This window comes from Rhipicephalus microplus, chromosome 6 (assembly GCF_043290135.1).
Source record: "Rhipicephalus microplus isolate Deutch F79 chromosome 6, USDA_Rmic, whole genome shotgun sequence".
Lineage (NCBI taxonomy): Eukaryota > Metazoa > Arthropoda > Arachnida > Ixodida > Ixodidae > Rhipicephalus > Rhipicephalus microplus.
The window spans coordinates 32,107,266-32,129,243 of record NC_134705.1 but is presented as its reverse complement, the minus strand read 5'-3'; the positions used below and the strand labels follow the sequence as shown (position 1 = coordinate 32,129,243).

The window sequence follows — 21,978 nt, the reverse complement described above, 5'->3', positions numbered from 1 at the left end:
AATTGGGCAAATCATTTATGTACAATAAGAACAATAGTGGTCCAGGACTGAACCCTGGGGCACTCCGGATGAAACATTCACAACAGACGAGTTTGAGGAATCAAAAGAAACAAACTGAGAGCGGTTGTTTAAAGAGCTAAGAACCCAGTCAACTAAGGTATAATTATTAAGAACAGCATGAAGTTTGTGCAGAAGATTAGAATGTGTAAGAGTGTCGAATGCTTTTGCAAAATCGATGAAAATTGCATCAATTTGGTAACCAGAATCTAGAGCGTTCAAAATATCGTGAGAAAATTTTACAAGCTGGGCTCTTGTACTAAAACCTTGGCGAAAACCATGCTGGGCATTACTTAAAATGCAATTATTTTCAAGAAATCCCATAATAAGCTTCAAGGATTATGTGTTCTAAAAGTTTACATGATTGAGACGTTAATAAGATCGCGTTTTACTGCATTCCTTTTAATAAACTAATCGAATGAGTACCATGGTAGATCTGCAGAATTGCACATTTAGCTGTGTTGATGCATACTTAAGCATGTAACGCGACATTCAATTATTTTTGTCGATGCATGCAGCTAATGGCACATTATCAACTTGGAGCTGCACCTTTTTATTTGCCTGCGTGTCAGACTTCTTGCAGCTTTTCTATAAATAAAGGCATATGTGAACAAATGGCCTTAATTGTTTTTTTTTTGCTTCTGCGTTATGCTCGGTTGAGCATTACGCTACAGCTTACTGCTTGCGCTACTGTGGTGTGATGCGTGCGTGCGTGCGTGCGTGCGTGCGTGTGTGTGTGTGTGTGTGTGTGTGTGTGTGTGTGTGTGTGTGTGTGTGTGTGTGTGTGTGTGTGTGTGTGTGTGTGTGTGTGTGTGTGTGTGTGTGTGTGTGTGTGTGCTTTGTCGTTTTTGTCCCAGTCTACCTACACATATATACACTGGTGTTATGCAGCTCATTCAAGACCACAGCATCTTATTTTATCAGCTGCATATATGCAGGTATAAGTGCACTGGGTGACACCAGTATATCCCTTCTTCCTTGGCAGCTGCAGAGAAGGTTCATAAGTGCTTCTCCCTGAGAACAGTTGAGACTTGGGCCAGCTCGTGACGCCTATTTTATGGAATGAGTGCTATGAATGGCTCTTCTCAACACACAAGACGAAGCGTCACCTCCTCTGTCTCTCCTTTTGTTGTCCCGTTAATTGTGCTTCATTTGATCAAGTATGCTTATCCATGTAACTGCCATCGTTCCAAAGGATGTCTTTAGTGTTACAATCCACTCGCACGGGTGTAGCTTCATCCAACACGCATAGTTTAGGGGTTTCATAAACACCTACAAAAGTAGGGTGTAACGTTTTTTACACCCTAGGTTTTCAGGATGTTTCTAAACACCCTATTGTTTAGGTTGTTCCTAAACATCCCAAAAGGGTGTTGCGCATGGGACAAAAAATGCACCCTTATGGGTGAAAACAATTTTTCCAGTGTGAGATCTGCCAATTTTTGCATCTGAGACATGACTTATTTTCTTCTTTCTGGTTTGTGCGTCGGAGATAAAAACGCCCAGTTATACGGCTTGTCTTGGTTCTTATTTCTTTATGTTTTACTTATAGCCTTTCATGACGCTCTGCAGACGCGTTTGTGTTCGTCTCGCATGAGCGTTTTCAAAGATGAAGTTAAGCGCGACACGCGCAATGTTACATACGTTTTTGGCCGAACGTCTTGCATAGCTTTCACAGCGTTGCACCTGATGTATGTAACGGAGTACAGGTACATCTGTCAGCATAGGCATGCACACGAGGGGGACACGGTGGACGCACCCCCCCTTGTCCCCGAAATATCGGTGCACGAAGTCTGTTCCATACTACAGTACCTAGAATCTGCACCCATACAATGCATTTATAAAGAGGGGGCGCTGCTTTAAGGTGGTGGTCCCACTCCGGTCGCAATCACTCCGTCTTTTACGCATTGTTTGCGGATGCACTGGGCTCGCTGCGCTTTACAAAGAAAACTGAATTGGGCTACTTCAGAAAGCTTCTTATTCCCTCTCTTAAGTTCATTTCATTTTAATGCCTTGCTAGAAACGTTACCTGGTAGCAATGAAAGTAGTGCTGGCAACAAAAGCGTTTTCGCTGTACAAGCCTTCATTACACTGCGAGTTTGGTGAAACTGTTCAAAGTTACAGAACAGAATTTTCTGTGCTTTTAGACGAAGTGCCATTGAAGGTTTATATGAACAGATATCAGACATATACTAATTAGTACTTTGGTGTTCCAATGAAAATGGGCAAAATAATCAAGGTTTGTGTAGGAATATCTCTTTTTATTTACGTAGGAGAACCATATTATTTAGGGGCTATATTGACTACATTGAACTTATTTTCCATACAAATTCGCTTAGCGCTTTGGTGAAAACTAAATGAATTATGGTTGTGTCATTGGGGCAGTTTATAACTGTGCTTGGTCATGCATTACCGATGACACGACGAAACTATACTAGCTGATACTCTGAGCTTCTACATAATGAAACATCAGGCCCCTTTCTAATAATGTATGAAGAGAATTTTTTTATCTTTATTAGGGAACCTAGAGACAGCATTTATTATAGCTGATTTAACCACTGACCAGTTTCGTAGGAACTCACTTTTTTTCTTTTATACGCTACCTACCAACGAGTATTGCACATTAATAGATGTACATTAAGTCTTGTATCTATTTGTGCTCACTAACTTGGTCACTCAGTGCTTCAAAATAAATATTTTCAATAAATCTTAAACCTCACAAGCGTTTTTTTTTTGGTGGTAGCTTCATCCATTAAATGGAAAATCAAGTTGTTTTACGTGAGTTTACACGTTCGCCGAATGTGGTGCAATTAAACCTAATGAAACGGGTAAAACAGGTATGGATTATATCTCCAAGATTATTAGTTTGCCTCACAAGGTAAGTCAAGTCACCGTACGTAACAAACACCAACCGTGAAAGGAGGAGGGCTGAGTAATAAATCCTTTTCATTCGCGCCACGTCAGCAGGTGGTGCTAAAGCGCAGATGGTTTGGGTGCGCCGGAAAATTGCAACTTCGTGATGCTTTCGCAGAAGCAGTGTTCCCCGCAGCGTCTTTAGTAATGTGCATCCCTTCGTGCTTCATCTGCTCGTGTTTTGCGCCTTCCTTTGAGTTTTTACATGTCTGTGTTGTTTGAAATTGTGAAAAGAAGGCCGCTGACAGCCACGCGAATGTTATGTATGTAATGCTGCTTCAAACGAGCGCAATGTTTTTTTTCTTTATTGCCTTGCATATAAAGACTGCAAAGATTTCACACACATGACAAAATACAAAAGTACCACAAAATACAGTGAAGAACTGTCAGTTCTGAGCTGACAACTGGCCAATACTGTGGCATTTGTACCAATGGTTCAGTGCTCACAGTCTACTCTGGTACATCCTCTTGTCCCTTCACCATTTCAAAAAACTGGTACACTGATTCGCAGAAATACTGTCACACAGATCGTATTTCTACATCCGCATTTTCAGTGGACGCTCCCAAATCTTGTAATTGCCGAGAATTTCGGAGTAAGCTTGTATGGTCAACAAAGAATAAGTTGACTTTGACGGCCATGAGAATGGCCACATTTAAGAAATAGTGCTGATACACATACTGTAGCACTGACGAACATTTTCGATGTAAAGCACTTTTTTGCGTACTGCAAGCACTTTTTGGCGTCTATCACAGTAGGTATTTATATTTTATCTATCTATCTATCTATCTATCTATCTATCTATCTATCTATCTATCAGCTGCTTACCTCTGGGTGCTCTCGTGATCAAGTTAACCAAAATTAGTATAGGAGGATAAGGTACTTTCATAAATAGGACGCGATAGTCAAGACATGAATGCTTTCATTATCTTGTTACGCACGCTGTCAAGCACCTCCCACTAGAGAGTGCCCCAAATCTGCAGGCGGGTATGTTCCACTGGTATGCGGGTATGTGCCACAGGTGATCGACACTTGGAATCTACCCAGAAACGACGAGAAGAAATAAAAGCAGTCTTAACACCTGAGCGTTATAAAAAACTTGACGTCGGCAACGTTGATCTCACGAATTCAAAGGATAAATGTCAAGGTCTCAGCAGGAATCAAACCCAAGCATTATATATCGCGATCAAGCGTTCTACCACAAAGCCACGCCAGGTCTCAGAACTATTTTTCAAGTAGACAGGAATGTTCCTGAAACGTTATTTTGGTTGCCGTGCTGGCTATACAATTATATTATGATAACATACCCTGCTATGGTACAGTCGTGACGTTGGGTTAACGTCAGTTCTAGTTAGGTGTCATGCGCTGAAGTCGATCTATGTAGGAGTGTTCAGGGACACCATTCTCGCGAGCACAAGCGCTTCATATCAGCTTATCGCTTCTGGTGTTGCTAATTCTCATGTTTCCTGTTGACATCATCGCGAAAGTGCAAAAACAACTGAATATACAAACATCTTCACCGTGTGTCTATGCCCGCAAGATTTGTACATATATATAGCGTCATTTCATGACGTGTCGCAATATCAAAATTGCAAAATGGTCACCTTCCCTAAGCATGCATCGCAAAACGTCAATTATGAAGGTACGTTTATAGGATATGCCGGTTTATTTTTTGAAAAACTGTTGCGGCAACTTGATTGGCAAACTTGACGACGATGCCTGAAGTTAATATAAAGAAAAAAACACAACTTTCCAGAACAAATAGGTGTATTCCTGCTGATTAGCAGAAGCATAAAACAAAACTGGATTCCGTAACTGTTTCGCTCCCAGAAAAGTTATGCGTTCCCATTTCTTTAGAAATGCCGGAATGCTCGTGCGTGCTGTAAAAAATAAAAATGAAAAATAAAAAAACCATTTTGCATGGAACATTTTCTTAAAAGCGCTCCATATGTTTACCGATCGGCCCCATCCTGAAGTGTCACGTCATTCTCGCAGGCACACTACTCTGGAATGACTCCTTTACAATAAAACCATATAACACTGAAGAAAGAAGAAAGACAGAAATATTGCAACGCATGATTTTCGGTACACTGTATTCTTGTTGACACATACATCTACGCGCGTAATAATTACGCTTGCAAGTCTTGCATAATTGTATGACATCAGCTTTTTTTTTTTCGAGTGTTCACCTTACATTCGAAAACCACCATTTGAAGTGTACTCAGCTTTTTTCAGTGAATGCTAAATGATCTAGCAGAAAAGAGATAAATCTTCGATTGCATGTAAAATGTAAATACATGCCCAATTTACGCTACATGAATTCGATAATCTATGCAATGAGGAAAATTAGCAAATAAGTATACCTTATGCAGCCACTGCATGTTCAGACCTTATATCTTACTTTATAAGCACCCTTGAGTGACCCCAGTGTGCTACGTAACTCTCATTGGCAACCTTAGCATCGCTGGCGTCATCTGGTGGACATACTCGTGCGGGGGGTTCCCCTTCGAAGGAGAGTCAATAGTTAATAGCAGCGCCCCTTTCTCTATCAATGCAATGTATGGGTGCACATTGTAGGCCCTATAGTACGGGACAGACTTGCACCCGCCGTGTCGCCCTCGTGTGCACGCTTACGCAGACAGAGGTCCCTATCCTTCGTTTCATACATCAGGTGCAACGCTGTGAAAGCTATGCAAGAAGTTTGGTCAGAAACAGGTGTCACTTCGCGCGTCTTGCGCCTTCCTTTCATCGTTGTAAACGCTCGGGCGAGACGAGCACAAACGCGTCTGCAGAGCGTCGCGAAAGGCTACAAGTAAAACATCAAAAAATAAGAATCAAGACAAGCCGTATAACGGAGCATTTTTATCTCCGAGGCACAAAAAAGAAGAAAATTGATCATCATCATGTCTGAGATGCAAGAATAATCCTACTATTTCTTAGTGCGCACGCATTCATTTCAAGAATTCTCTCTAACCTTCATAGCGTCGCACTTGATGTAGAAAACGTGGCATAGGAAAAGACATTCGTAGCACACATGACCATGGGCTCAGAGGTAGGGTTCTTATGTAGGTACCGTTAAATCCCTTATGATTTTCGAATATGCATAACCCCCCTTTCTCCCGCCCTCCCACTAAGTGCAACGCTGAGCTCGATTGTGCTGCTACTCAATAATCTGTGTGTTCGTGCGATTACATTGCATTTGGAAATCTGCTCTTGGCGAAAATGAAGAATTTCCTAAAGCAAACGCTTCGTAGGAGCTTAGTTTGCCATGATCTAGGCAGTAGCGCAAAGATGGTGAAAGCAAGACGGGAAACAGCGTGAACCAACTTATCGATTATCTCACGTCATCCCATATATTAGGTGGTCCACGTAATTCTCATGAAAAATTTAGAAAAACCATGGGCTTTAGGAGCTTCTAACTCTTTTAAATTACTGTAAATTATCTGTCAACTGATCACCAACAAGAGGCACTTTATTTAGGTAACCCTTTTATGGTATTTGGAGAGGGTGAAATTTAGCAAATAACCTCTAGATCCACAGTTTCTCTTGTGCTGAAATCTGATTGATTGATTGATTGATTGATTGATTGATTGATTTGTGGGGTTTAACGTCCCAAAACCACCATATGCTTATGAGAGACGCCGTAGTGGAGGGCTCCGGAAATTTTGACCACCTGGGGTTCTTTAACGTGCACCCAAATCTGAGCAGACGGGCCTACAACATTTCTTCCTCCATCGGAAATGCAGCCGCCGCAGCCGGGAATCGAACCCGCGACCTGCGGGTCAGCAGCCGAGTACCTTAGCCACTAGATCACCGCGGCGGGGCGTGCTGAAATGTGCCTGACTGTTGTTGTAGGGTAGGCTACATTAGTGGAGATTGATCAGTTTCGCCTGGCAAGAAAAAAAAAATATACACACTCGCACGACGCTACATCAAGCCAGTGCCCAGGTCTCTACATAAAAAAGAAGGTTAGCGGCAAAGCCAGTGTACTCAAACCCTTCAAAGAGTTTGTTCAATCGTTATTCTATGGACGTGAGTTAGCCAGAGAGAGAGATAGAGTATGTGTTTGTGTATGTGCGTGCGTATGCGCATGTGTTTACACTCAGTGAAACGACGTTGGTTGCAGTCTACCAGCTGTCACTGGAATACCTTTCGTCGTGTCGTTGAAACAACGGCCACAGTTGACGGATAATAGGTGAAAGACGCCGTTTGCGTTCGTCCTCTTTGGTTTCTATCGTTCAATTTCCGCAACCTCACACGACATACAAGGCACGCACGAGGCTACGCTGACCGTACTTGCGCGAGCAATTTTCTCGCTTTTTGCAAGCGTAGATAGGGGGGGGGGGGGGCGCTCCGGTCGCCGAGCTGAGCAGACGTGCTCCGAATGAGCTCCGCAGTTTTCGCTAATTGTGCCGCCTTAATTGCTTTCAATCGATTGGAAATCATCACTGCAGTGTCCGTGAACATCCCTGGACTCGATTGATACTATTTTTGGTCCGCCTAACCAGACTTTTCGTCAATTTTCGACGTTTTCTTCACTTGTGCGACGCTAGGCCTAGCGGACCACGCCTAGGCTTAGCACGAGTACGGCCGGGGCGCGCAGCTGCGTCGGCTGCCCGGCCCGGCTTGACGCTCGACTCCTCATCGCCGAAGATGGCCTCGGCCTCATCGAAGCTCAACGCCGTTTCCCACAACCGTTTCGCGGCCCTTGCTACGGAAGACATGGACTTTTGTGCTGGCGGCAACGGCACTACGACCACCGACACGATCAACGACCAAGAGGTGCTACGCAGCACCAGCCGCACCGCAGTCGCGGTGCGCGGCAACGACTTACACCCAAGCGACATCGCGGGATGGAAAATCTCCGGAAAACAAGTAAGCCAACGACTTAATAAGCCCCAGCTTAACGAAGTTACCCAAAGCAGCAAGCCAACTCCGCAATTTAGTGAAGCTCAAGCAAAACGCATGGTAGCGAGAATCACTAAAGCGTCCCGCATGCCGCTGAATTTGCCGCGGGAAGAGCAGAAGATTGTAATACGACCGAGAGGAGGGCTATTCCTAGCAAAACTGGAAGCTGACATCGTAATGTCCGCAGTCTTAACGGCAGCCAACGTTCCCAAGACCGCAGCGAAAGCAGATACGATCTGTACTAATCCCACGCAGAACATCATCGTGATCAGCACGCCCGATGAAAAACAAGCACGTTACTACGCAAGCGTACGCTCCCAGTACATTGGGGGCCGTAGCTACGAAACGCATGCCTACTGCACCGCGCCTCACGGCACAGTGAAAGGAGTAATCCGTGGCATCGCAGTAGAGAACACTGCCGAAGATCTGCACGAGAATATCGTTAACCAAGCAAACCCGCAGGCCCTCGAAGCGCACAGGATTGGAAACATTACTTCGATCGTCATTTTGTTCGCAGGAACAAAGGTTCCCAACTACATAAAGTATGGCTCCATTATAGTAAAAGGTGGATTATACAGACAACATTACAACGTATGCAAGACATGCGGCAAAATCGGCCGTCGAGCCGATGTATGCCCCACGCCGGAAATCAAGATCTGCTTTGCGTGTGGCGCGCCTAACCCGACGGCAGACCACGCGGAGCGGTGCAAGCCACGTTGCAAACTGTGTAACGGAGCCCACGCCACGGGCACGGAAGGCTGTACGAACAAGTACAAGGTGCCCTTCGTAGTTACTCAGCGCAGATGGGAGCGCAGAAACGCGGCATCAACGTTTTCGTTGCAAGACTTCCCGCAGCTGCCACCGCAACAACAGAACGAAGCGCATCTATCAAAGAGAGGACGCAGCCGCTTGAGGAAGCGGGACAAAAGCATGAGACAATCGGCGAGCCGCGGCAGAAGCACCGACTGCAAGCGCAGCGAAAACATGAATTACAACCGCAACCAGCAGCGACCGGGCAATGTAATAAATGGGGCCCAGGCAGTCAACCCGCAAGCGGCGAACCACAATCCGCTCAACCACGTAGCTGCAGCAAAGTACAACCCCATCCAGTCACTACGCAATGAAAATGACCAGCTCAAGTGATGCATCGCTGAACAGAGAGCTCAAATGCAAGAGATGAACGCTAAGTTGAACCAACTCATCAACGCACAGCAGCAGCAGCAGCAACAACAGGTGACTCCGCCACCGCCACTGTCGCCGCCGCAGAGTCAACCAAGACCCCCAACGCCAACGGAAAACAACACACTCAGCCATGGAGGTACAAGTCCCAGTTACTAGGAAAGCTAACAGTGCAGAATCCGAAACGATCGACGTTGCTAGGACAAGCAAACCGGCACCCAAGAAGCGAGCGCTCGAATACGCACGTGAACGAAGAGTCAACGCTAGGCTGGACAGCCTAGAAGAACGTCAAGATCGACTAGAACAGACCATGAAAGCCAACTACGAAACCCTGAGCCAAGTCATCAAAGCTACTAACGATCGCCTCGATGCTACCAACGCACGCCTCGACACATTGGTGACACCCGTACATGGCATGCAGTCTACCATACAAGGAATACAGACTAAGTTGGATGCACTAATACACGCGCTGACGGCGTCAGGACTAATCCCACAACAGGCCTTCACCCAACCGCAATAATGGACGGGACAACGGCAACAGGCACCGCTAACCACAAAAACAGAGCACAGACACAACAGCATCATCTCCTCATATGGTAATGGAATCTCAACGGCATACAGGGGAGAAAAGCATCGTTAGAACAGTACATAAAACAAAGCACCAAGAGACCCGACGTTATAATACTACAAGAGACGCACAGTGAAACCCCACCGACGTTACCGGTGTACAGATCCTTTGCGAAGCCCCCCAGTGCACGAACAGTTGGGAAAGGCGCAGGGCAGGGGGTCTGCACCTTGGTAAAGAAGAATCTAACTTCAATAGATCACGAGCTGCTACCCAACGGCGCCATCGAGCACAGCACGGTCGAAATCGTCACCGGGAAGCGCAAGCGCCGTGAAAGCACTTTTATAATCAACGTGTACAGCAATCCGAAGCACTTCCGGCAAAAATTCTGCACCCTTGCGCACAAAGCGCAACAGCTCGCGGGCTCCAACGTAACCCTACTGTGTGGAGACTTCAACGCTCAACATACGGCATGGGGGTATCCATACACGACGGCGCAGGGCCACAGTCTCTACGACGAAACAATGGACGCAGGTTACCAATTGCTAAACGACCCCAACGCACCTACGAGAAACGAAACGTCATCGCAGCGAGACACAAACCCGGACCTCGCTTTCATAAGCACAGCCTCAGCACTGCGTGGAGTCACGTGGCGGAACACCGGGGAAGGAAACGTTGGGAAATGACTACTGCATACTCGAAATTACAATACCCATCGCAGAGAACACGCAAAGAGCACAGCAACAGTAAATCGTCGACTGGCACGAGTACAGAAAGAAATTAGAAGACAACGTTACGGAAACCATTGAAAACATAGAAGCATGGACCAACATGTTGAACGCCATGACCAAAGACGCCACTCAGACGGTAGAAGCGGAGCCGGAGGCTACGATGCTGGACAGCAGACTAGCGCACCTCATGGAAGCCCGCAACTCGCTCATACGGCGCTGGAAACGTCAACGCCACAACAGAAAGCTACGCAAACGTATAGCACAACTCAACAGAGACATCGAGAATCACAGCGCAGTCCTCTGCAGACAGCAGTGGCACGCGGTGTGTCAAGAAGCGGACGGTCAACTACACAAAGGCAAGACGTGGCGCCTGCTACGCCACTTGCTCAACGATCAGACAACCAAGGGAGCTCAGCATTACATGCTGGACAAGACAATTCACAAAGCCGTCAAAGAAATGGGAGAGGCTGAGGTGCAACGACGCCTGGACGCCAAGTATCTCCCCGTAACGCCAACGGACCCACTCCCCAGCTACGAAGGGGCAACCAACGAGAGACTAGATGCCGACATCAAAGAATGGGAAGTGCGAGCGGATCTACAAACAATCAACTGTAAATCGGCATCTGGACCGGACCACGTCACCAACAAGGCATTGAGGAACTTGAACGACACGGCAATCGAAGCCCTCACCAAGTACTACAACCAGTGCTGGCGGACGGGCAAGCTACCGCAACAATGGAAGACCGCGAAAATGGTCCTGATCCCCAAACCGGGCAAACCACCCAGCATAGACAACCTGAGACCCATCTCTCTAACGTCGTGCGTGGGCAAAGTGCTTGAACACGTCCTACTCAACAGATGGCAACGTTATTTGGAAGAATCCAACATATATCCACATACAATGCTGGGGTTTCGGGCCAAACTGTGTACCCAGGACGCCATGCTGTTGCTCAAGAACGAAATCGTGGACAGACACTTTCCCACGTTGGATAACAGAGCGGTGCTCGGACTGGATCTCCAGGGAGCATTGGACAACGTACACCACTCGGCCATCCTTCGGCAGGTTTCCCACTTCAACATGGGGGAGAGGACGTTCGCTTACGTCAAAGATTTCCTGACCAACTGCACCACGCGGCTTGTGGCAGGAGAACTACAACTACCGCTCAAGCAGCTGGGGAGCACGGGGACACCGCAGGGCTTGGTGATCTCCCCTCTTTTGTTCAACCTCGTCATGATAGGCGTTGCAAGAAGATTGTAACGCGTTAGAAACATCAAGTACACGATCTACGCGGACGACATCACGCTGTGGTCAACGGGAGGAAGCGACAGCCACATCGAGGCAGCCCTCCAAGAAGCCGTCGCCGCCGTAGAAGAACAGCTACGACCCACCGGACTCAAATGTTCACCAACCAAGTCGGAACTGCTAGTGATCTCACCGCGAAGTGCGCGACGCCCGACAACGCAGAACATCAACGTGGTAACCCAAGACGGAACGCCGATACCGCACGTGCAGACGCTCAGAGTTTTGGGGCTGCACCTCCAGGACTTGAACCGCAACAACGTGACGGTACAGAAGCTCAACGCAAAGCTCTCGCTGGCCACCCGCCTACTCAAGAAGGTGGCCACGCGGTACCAGGGCATGCGAGAAGACAGTCTACTACGACTCACCCAGTCGTTTGCAGTCAGCCACATCTCTTACGTAGCGTCGTTCCACAATTTGAAAGCGGCGGAGAAGATCAAGATTGACGCGATGATCAGAAAGCCGTACAAGACGGCCCTGGGCTTATATCCCTACACCAACACGGAACGCATGCTCGCGTTGGGCGTTCACAACACGCTGGAAGAAATCGCAGAAGCCCAGCGAAAGGCGCAGTATCACCGCCTGTCCCAGACCAGGACGGGAAGAGCGATACTAAAGCGCATCGGAATCAACGCGCCAGCGACGACTCCGGAGGTAGCAAAGCAGTTACCCCGGGACGTTCTCCAAAGACTGAGGGTTCCACCCTTACCGAAGCACATGCATCCACAAGTACACCAAGAAAGAAGAACGGCGAAAGCCACGGCCCTCACAAAAGGTCACGCCAACGATCCGCGCGCGTACTACGTGGACGTGGCGAAGTATCCCCACCGGCCAAACACGTACGCAGCAGCAGTCATCGCAGCAGACACTGGAGTACTCACAACGTCGGGAAGCATACGGTGCAAGTCGCCCACGCAAGCCGAGGAGTTTGCAATCGCACTGGCATTAGCGATCCCGGATTGCCGCACGGTCCTCAGCGACTCGAAGACGGCAATAGCCAACTTTGCTACAAACAACGTCCATGGAACCACTGCAAGAGTATGTTCAACTATAGCAAGACCGGAAACCAACATTACCGTCAAGTGGTTCCCTGCGCACGCCGGGGAGCTGGACGTGGGCCCGAACCGCAACGAGGAGGCAGATACGGAGGCACACGCGCTAACTAGCCGCGGCTCTCTGTCAACGCATTCCTCGGAGCCGCAACGACCCGATGCCGAAGACGGAGAGTATTTTATCACAACCTACGCCGACGTTCTGCAGTGGTACAGAACGAGCAGACGCCTCTACCCACTGCCTCAGCGAGACCTACAACGCAGAGAAGCAGCCACACTGCGGCAGCTGCAAGTACAAGCAATATGGACCCCCGTCTGGGCAAAGCACGTTTGCCCGAAGGTTTACACCACTGATGTATGCCAACACTGCGAGAAGGCGTGAGCCATCCAGAGACACCTCCTTTGGGACTGTGCACCGCCGGGTAACCAAGAAGTAATGCCAACTGCCATAAGCAGCAAAATTATCAGCCGAGAGCCAGGCAATCAAAGAGACGTGGTCCAGCACGTGCTTAGCATCCTGGAACGCCAGCGGCCGAAAGCGGCGCCCCCACGGGTTTGACGCGAGTAGGTTGCTGCTCCGGGACGTCCGAGCACGCTAGTGTCTCGCTTTAATCCCCCTACCACTTCCTCCTTTATGCCGTATCGTCAATAAAGTTGTTTCACTCACTCAAGCGTAGATGAGTGGCGTCGCCTGGTGTCGGCTTTCAATTTATTGCGAGAAGTGAGTGAAAACTCCGCCTTAACCATTGACCTCCCTTCCAAGGGGAACCCTTCGCACGTGTATGTCCACAAGATGACGCCAGCGATGCTAAGATTATCAATGAGAGTTACGTAGCACCTTGGGGCCACTCAAGGGTGCTTATAAAGTAAGATATACAGTATAAAAGTGCGGTGGCTGCATAAGGTATAAGTATTTGCTATTTTTCCTCATTTTATAGATTATTGAGTTCGTGTAGCGTAACATGGGCACCCATTTACACTTTTACACGCCATCCAACATTTTTTTTCTTTTCTGCTTTATCAGGTGCCATTCACTAGAAAAAACAAAATGCACTTCATTCGGCGATTTTCGAATGTACGATAAACACTAGTAAAAAAAGCTGGTGTATTACAATTAGGCAAGTGTATTCATTACGCGCACAGATAAAGTGTCAACTAGAATACAATGTACTAAAATTATGTGTTGCAATACTTCTGTCTTTCTTCTCAGGCGATATGGTCTATGGGGCCATATGGCCATAGGGCCTTATGGTCTTATTGTAAAAGAGTCACTGCAGAGTATTGTCCCTGCGAAAAATAAGGTGACGTCTCAGGCTGGGGCCAATCAGTATATATATGGAGCGCTTTTGAGAAGAGATTCCATAGAAAATGGTTCTTTTATTTTTCATTGTCTTTTTTTTTCTAGCAAGCACGAGCATGCTAGCATTACTAAAGAAATCGAAGCGCATAACGTTTCTGGAAGCGAAATGGTTACAGATTCCAGTTTTGATTTATGCTTTTGCTATATCAATAAGAATACACCTATTTGTTCTGGAAAGTTGTTGGTTTTTTTTTTATCGACTTACAGGTACCGTCAACAAGTTTGCCATTAAGGTTGCCGCCACAGTTTTTTTTAATGAATCAGCATATCCTACGTATCTTAATAATCGACATTATGCGAAGCCTGCGTGGGGAAGGTGACCATGTTGTAATTTTTATATCGCAACACGTCATGAAATGGCGCTACATATATATAGAAATCTTGCACGCACAGGCACACGTTGCAGATGTTTTTATAAGTTTTTGCACTTGCGCGAAGATGTCAACAGGGAACATGAGTATTAGCAACACCAAAAGCGATAAGCTTATAAGCAGCTGAGCGTTGCTGGTCACGAGGATGGTGCCCCTGAACGCTCTACCATAAATCTACTTCAGCGCATGGCACCTAACTACAATTACCGTTAACCCGACAACACGACTGCATCGTAGTATTACACATGTAATCATGATATAATTGGATCGCCAGCATGGCAACCTCAAATAACGTTTCACGAACATTAAGTTCTGTTTGAAAAGTAGTTCTGAGACCTGACCTGGCTTTGTGATAGAATGCTTGATCGCCATGTATAATGCTTGGGTTTCATTCCTGCTGAGACCTTGACATTTATTCTTTGAATTCGTCAGATCAACGTTGCCGATGTCAAGTTTTTCTTAACACTCAAGTGTTGAAACTGCTCGTATGCGTTCTCGTCGTTTCTGGGTAAATTCCAGGTGTCGATCACCTGTGGCGCATACCCGTATACCGCTGGCACATATCCGGCCGCAGATTTGTGCCACTCACTAGTTTAAGGTATTATGAAAGTATTCATGTCTTGACCATCACGTCCTACTCATGAAGTTCTCTTATCCTCCTGTACTAATTTAGTTCACGCTATCATGAGAGCACCCAGACGTAAGCTGTTAGATAGATAGATAGATAGATAGATAGATAGATAGATAGATAGATAGATAGATAGATAGATAGATAAATAGATAGATAGATAGATAGATAGATAGATAGATAGATAGATAGATAGATAGATAGATAGATAGATAGATAGATAGATAGATAGATAGATAGATAGATAGATAGATAGATAGATAGATAGATAGATAGATAGATAGATAGATAGATAGATAGATAGATAGATAGATAGATAGATAGATAGATAGATAGATAGATAGATACCAAACGTGTTTGCGGCACGCAAAGAAATGCTTCGCGTCGATAATGTTCCTCAGTGCTTCAGTATATGTATCAGCGCCATTTTTTTACATGTGGCATTTCTCAAGGGCGTTGAAGTCAGGTTATTCTTCAGCTGACTCTGAAATTCTTGGAAATTACAAGATTTGCGAACGTCCACCGAAGATGTAGATTTAGAAGTGCGATCTGTGTGATAATATTTCTGCGAATGAGTGTGCTAGTTTCCTGAAGTGGTGAAGGGACAAAAGGATGTACCAGAGTGGACTGTGAGCATCGAACCATTCGTACGAGTGCCAAAATATAGACCATTAGTCAGCTCAGAGCTGACGGATTATCATTGTATTTTGTGGTACTTTTGTATTTTGCCGAGTGTGTGAAATCTGAACAGTCTTCATATGCAAGCCAAGAAAGAAGAAAAAACATCGTGTCCCCTTTGAAGCTGCACTTCATACATATTGTTACGAGTAACTTATTTAATAAATTATAAACGATGAACCGTGCTCGGCAAACAAGATGGCGACAGTTTATAAACAACCAGCAACTGATGTCGTCTTTCTCTTTCTTGCAGCAAGGCTGTGCCGGCTGTTGTGTGTCATATCCCCCCGGCGGTAGAGGCATCGTATCGGTGCTTGAGCAACTCGGATGCGGTAGAAGGAGGGTGATAAGGCTTGAGTCGAGCTATGTGCACGATGTCACTCGAAGGTGACGATGATGACGTTGGATCGGCTGGCACGATCTTGTATGTAACGTCAGTCACCTGGCGAATGACACGGTATGGTCCACTGTAGCGTGACAGCAGTTTTTCAGAAAGACCTACACGCCGAGTGGGGAACCAGAGGAAGGCAAGGTAACCCGGTGAAAAATGCACGTTTCGATGATGGGAATCGTAGAGCTGTCTTTGGCGCTCCTGTGAGGCCTGCAGACAGCTGCGGGCGAGTTGGCGTGCGTGGTCGGCTCGCGCGATGGCTTCGCCGGCATACTCAGTGACCGAGGACAGCAAGGTGTCGAAGGGTATGGCGGGTGTTCGGCCGTATAGAAGATAGAATGGCGAATAGCCGGCAGTGTCGTGACGTGACGAATTATATGCGAACGTCAGAAATGGCAAACGAACGTCCCAGTCTTGGGGGTCGACCGTTACGTATTCAGAAAGCATGTCGGTTATGGTGCGGTTGGGGCACTCCGTAAGACAGTTCGTTTGCGGATGGTACGAAGTGGCAAACTTGTGCTTGACAGAGCAGGAGCGCAGGATTTCATTAACGACAGCTGATAGGGAGGTCCGGCCCCGGTCAGTGAGAAGTTGGCGTGAAGCTCCGTGTACTAAAATAATATCATATAGCAGAAAGCCCGCCACATCAGTTACGCAACTCATCGGAAGTGCTCGCGTGATAGCACACTGTGTCGCATAGTCAGTGGCGACAGCAATCCATTTGTTGCCTGAGCTGGAAATCGGGAATGGGCCAAGCAGGTCGAGGCCAACTAGAAAAAAAAAGGCTCAGTGAAAATGTCGATCGACTGAAGGAATCCAGCTGGTGGGGAGGATGGCTTTTTGCGCCGCTGGCAGGGTTCACAAGCGGCGACGTAGCGTCGAACAAAACGGGCAAGACCAGGCCGAAAGAAACGACGACGTACACGGTCGTATGTGCGAGAGACGCCCAAGTGGCCCGCCAAAGGAGCGTCATGAAGCTGGTTGAGGACAGCCGCACAAAGATGTGCTGGTATGAGGGCAGTAAGTCATGGCCATATGGATCGAGGTTACGGTGATACAAGATCTTGTCTTTGACCAGGAACATTTGTAGAGATGCGTCGCGAGGCATTGACTCAAGCTTGTCAATGATGGTTCGCAGGAAAGCATCTCGGCGTTGTTCGTGGTCAAGGTTGAGTAGCTGCGTCACAGACAGAAGGTCTGGAAAGGTGTCAATATAGACAGCTTCTTCCACAGGGTAGCGTGATAAACAATCCGCATCTTGATGCAACCGCCCTGTTTTGTACGTTACGGTGAACGTGTATTCTTTTAAACGTAGGGACCAACGAGCGAGGCGTCCTGTGGAATCCTTGAGTGAGGCCAGCCAGCAGAGTGCGTGGCGATCGGTGACTACCCGAAATGGCTGCCCGTATAAGTATGGGCGAAACTTGGCGACTGCCCACACAAGAGCGAGACACTCACGCTACGTGATTGAATAGTTGCGCTCGGCGGTAGATTGCAGTCAGCTTGCATATGCTATAAAACGGTCATGTCCGCGTTGGTGTTACAATAGCATTGCCCCTATGCCGTGCCCACTAGCGTCAGTGCAAACCTCGGTTGGAGCTGAGAGATCAAAATGAGCTAAATCGGCGGTGTTGTAAGGAGCGTAGTGAGCTGGGAAAGAGATGAGGCTTCATCAGTGCCCAAGGAAAACGGGGTGTCCTTCTTCAGGCGGTTTGTGAGTGGGCATGCAATGATCGCGAAGTCCTTACCAACCATCGAAAGTAGGAGCACAAGCCCACGAAACTGCGAACGTCCTTTGTTGACTTCGGAACAGGAAAGTCCGTGGTGGCGCCAATTTTGTCGTGATCCGGGCGGACTCCTGCGGCATCGACGAGGTGGCCAAGTGCGGTCATTTGACGACGAGCGAAGTGGCATTTCGAAGGGTTCCATTGAAGTCCGGCTCGACGAAACACTTCAAGAATCGACGATAAACGGTCGAGATGGGAGTCGAATTTGGGCGAGAAAACGATAACGTCGTCTAAATAACATCAGCAGGTTGACCATTTAAGCCCTTAGAGCAATGAGTCCATCATTCTTTCGAATGTGGCCGGCTCATTACAGAGACCGAAGGGCATAACTTTGAAGTGATAAAGACCGTCAGGACTGACGAATGTGGTCTCTCACGGTCCGTCTCTTCTACAGCGATCTGCCAATAGCCAGATCGAAGGTCGATAGTGGAAAAATACATAGCACCGTAAAGGCAGTCTATGGCATCGTCAATTCTAGGCACCGGGTAAGCATCTCTCTTCGTAATATTGTTGAGATGCCGATAATCTACACAAAAGCGCAATGTTCCATCCTTCTTTCTGCGCAGGACGACAGGAAAAGCTCAGGGGCTACAAGAGAGCTCAGTTATGTCTTTTGCAAGCATCTTTTCGACTTCTTGTTGTATGACTGTACGCTCGGACGCGGAAACACGGTATGGACGTCGGTGAATGGGACTTGCATCACCAGTATTGATGCGATGAGTAACAACTCTCGTTCGGCGTAACGCCGTGCTGGCGAAATCGAAAATGTCACTATATGACTCCAGGACGTGACGGAGGGCTTCCCCTTGATCAGGAGCGAAGTCTGATGATACCGTGTGGTCAACGTCGACACTCGATTAACGTGATAGAGTTGGTTCATGGTCTGAGATGCAGCAATCATCCACCCTGAAGGGTCAACCGTATGGTCTTTTAGGGCAGTAATTTCAGGGAGATACCTTGGGTAATTTGGTATGGTCTTTTAGGGCAGTAATTTCAGGGAGATACCTTGCGTAATTTGGACAGTGAGGGCAAAATTGACAATAGGAAGGCATGTGCGGTTTTCAACAATTTTCAGAATGGTGTGCGGAACAGCAACGCCATGCGTAAGCATCACTGCATGAATTCGTGCCACCATGTAATCGCCGTCAGGTACAGGTGGCGTAGAGAAGAGGTTGATGTGTAACACAGTTAGGCAGAAGGCGTACGAAATCAATGCACCAAAGATGGCTTTGGGGTGAGTTGGTCGGATCCGAAAGTAGAGGCATGTCAAGGTCAAGAAAGCCGTCTGAACTGTCTATAAGGGCCGAGTTAGCGGTTAGAAAATTCATGCCTAGATTAAGATAATCAGGGCAATTTTCTATAACGGTGAAAAGAACAGCAGTGCATCTATCAGCAATAGTCACAGGGGCAGAACACATGCCAATAATGGCGGCAGTTCCCCCGTCGGTGACTCGAACGGCTTGGTTCAAGGTGGGTGTGACAACTTTCTTTTGGCGGCGACGAAGAGCAGCGCTCATTATGGACACATGCGCGCCGGTACCAATCAACGCGCGCACAGGTACATTGTCGCAACGTTCAACAGATTCCGGATGGTCGGTAATGTTACACGAGGATTTCTCGCAGAGGTCGTCGTCAAAGCAGCTCCACCTCCAGAAGCTTCACTGCCAAGTTTTCCGGTAGGGGGCGCTGCGAATAGGCCGGAAAGGCAAGACGGCGTCACGAGGGTGAACGAGATTGACGGCGAGCAGGAGAAGGTGGGCGGGCGTGGCGAGGTCTCTTCAAAGGTGCGGCAGAATCAGATGATGTGGTCGGCATACGGGAATCACAATCAAATGCTGAGGACGACTGGTGTACACAAGTGGCCTGGATAGGAGGCCCATAGTGTGCCGGCGGAGCCCAGTGATTGCGGCAGTAACGAGCAATATGACCGACACGTCGGCAGTTGAAGCATATAGGCTTGTCGTTCAGTGTATGCCATTCGCACAACTTGCGCTGTCGAGAGTAGTTGGAACCAAAGCGAGGAGCGGAGGGCTGACGATAAAAAGGCTCGGCAGAGTAGGCTGGTTGAAAGGGGTGTAGGCTGACATTCGATAATTCTTGACGAACGACGGCTTGTATCAGTGAGATAGTGGTCAGTGAAGGATCAGGCGTTGGAAATGGAGTAGCTACTGGTTGAGCTGCCTCGACCGCGCGACGGATGATACGGGTGAGGTTGTCACATCGGGAAATTGGGCGGACCGTACGTCATCGCAAGAGGAAGTAGCAGCTGTGTTCGGCAGGTGCGTGCTGCCGTGGGTGACGCAGTGGGCTTCAGCCTGTTCTTGACGGCGGCATTCTGTCAGGATCGTGTCGATGCTCGTGACATTATTAAAAACCAGCAGCTTGAAGGCATTGTCAGCAATCCCTTTGAGGACGATATTAATTTTTTTGTCCTCCAACATGTGCTGGTCGACCTTGCTACAAAGTGATAAGACGTCAAGAAAGTATGAGACGTACGATTCAGTAGACGTCTGGGCGCAAGTGGCGAGAGTCATCTTGGCAGCGAGCTGACGACCAGATAAATCGCCGAAAAGATCACGGATCTTCGTTTTGAAAAGATCCCAGCTTGTGATTTCGGCTTCATTGGTTTCGAACCATGAGCGTGGCGTGCCGTCGAGGTAGAACACAACATTGGCGAGCATGAGCGTGGGATCTCAGCGGTGGGTAGCACTGACACGCTCGTACCGGTGCACCCAGGAGTCAACGTCGATGGTGCCATCAGCGGAGAAAGTGCCAGGATCCTGCAGGGGTGGCAGGGAACGTAGGTTGTCGACTCGGCTCGAGAGGCCAGTGGTGATGAGGCACTGGCAGTTGAAGTAGCCGAAGAGTCCCCGGTGTTACGACCGCTGCGCGTCTCCATCGAGGTACGGGAGTCGTCCACCTCCACCAATAATGTTACGAGCAACTTATTTAATAAATTATATACGGTGGGCCATGCTCGGCGAACAAGATGGCGACAGTTCATCAACAACCAGCAACCGACATCATCTTTCTCTTTTTGCAGCAAGGCTGTGCCGGCTGTTGTGTATCAATATCATTCGCATGGCATGTCAGCGTCCTTTCTTTCACAATTTGGAACCTCACAGGCATAAAAATAACTCAAAGGAACGCGCAAAACACGGGCAGCTGAACCACGAAGAGATGCACATTACTCAAGACGTGGCGGGGAACGCTGGTTCTGCGAACGCGTGACGAACGTGCAATTTTCCGGCGTACTGAAATCATTCGCCACTTGATGACACCACCTCATTTGCTAACGTGGTGCGAGTGGAAAGAATTCATTACTCAGCCCTCCTCCTTTTACTGTTGGTGTTTGTTACGCGCGGTGGCTAGACTTACCTTGTCAGGCAGACTATGAAGCCAGGAGATATAACCCATACCTGTTTTACCCGTTCAATTACGTTTAGTTGCGTCACATTGGGCGAACGCTTTAACTCATACAAAGCAACTTGATTTTTCTATAAATATGTGGAGCTACCACAAGAAAAACGCCTGTGAAGTTTAAGATTTATTGAAAATGTTTAGTTTGAAGCACTGAGTGATCAAGTTAGTGAGCACAAATAGATACAACACACAATATGCAACTACTAATGTGCACTACTCGTTGGCAGTTAGCGTCTAAAAGAAGAAAAAGGCGAGTTTCCACGGAAGTGGCCAGCAGAAAAATAAGCTAGATTCAATGCTGTCTTGTAGGTTTCCTAATAAATATAAAAGAATGTCTCTTCATATATTCACAAAAAGGGACCTGTTGCTTCATTATATCGAAGTTCAGAGTACCAGCTTGTATAGTTTTGTTGTTTCATCGGTAATGCATGACGAAGTGTAGCCATAAACTGCCCCATTGACACAATAATAAATCATCATGCTTTTGCCAAGCACTAAGCAACTTCGCATAAAGAATAAGTCTGATGTAGTCTACAGAGCCACCTAATGTTATGGCTCTATGTGAAGAAAAAACATATTCCTACACAAACTTTCATTAGTTTCCCCATTTTATTTGAAACGTAAATAAATTACAAATTAG

General features: G+C 47.4%; 1 pseudogene; it reads left to right on the top strand.

Moving 5' to 3' along the window:
• The first annotated feature begins 10,155 nt into the window (after positions 1-10,155).
• Positions 10,156-13,314, top strand: LOC142765226 (uncharacterized; annotated as a pseudogene).
• Positions 13,315-21,978: the final 8,664 nt, after the last annotated feature.